This window comes from Balaenoptera physalus, assembly GCF_965194825.1.
Source record: "Balaenoptera physalus genome assembly, chromosome: 16".
Taxonomy (NCBI): Eukaryota; Metazoa; Chordata; class Mammalia; order Artiodactyla; family Balaenopteridae; genus Balaenoptera; species Balaenoptera physalus.
In genome coordinates this window covers 88,679,731-88,680,333 of record NC_138898.1, presented here as the reverse complement: position 1 = coordinate 88,680,333, position 603 = coordinate 88,679,731, and positions in this window count along the sequence as shown.

The window sequence follows — 603 nt, the reverse complement described above, 5'->3', positions numbered from 1 at the left end:
AATGCAAAACATTAATTGATATGAAACTTACTATTTGAACATATTAGTAAGTAGCTTAAATGATCATTTTATAGGTTTTTCAAAATCACATAATGACGTTCCTTACCCCTAACATCCCCCTCCAACACACACACACACACACACACACACACACACACACACACAAGATACATGTCACAGAGAATATCTATTTCAGACCAATATTGTATTTGGTGGTTTAAACACTGCAGGCAGTTCTAGCAACACTGTAAAATAAGAAGTCAAATTTATTAACACTATTATGTAATATAGGATATCCTAAAGTTTTAAGCTTTAGTAACTTTAGCAGTATAAATGTTAGAAGCATATGAAAAGCATCATTTTATTTTTAAATTTTAATACTGTTTTATTTAACTCAGTGTGTCTAAAACATTGTTCCTTCAGCATATAATCATTATGAAGTTATTAATGACATATTTTACATTCACTTTTTTCATATCAAGTGTTCAAAATTCAGGGTATTTTACAATTAAAGCACATCTTATTTATTATTGTTTTTTGCTATTACATGTATTGGGTTGGCCAAAAAGTTCGTTCGGGTCCCACCCCCACCCCCACCCCCAC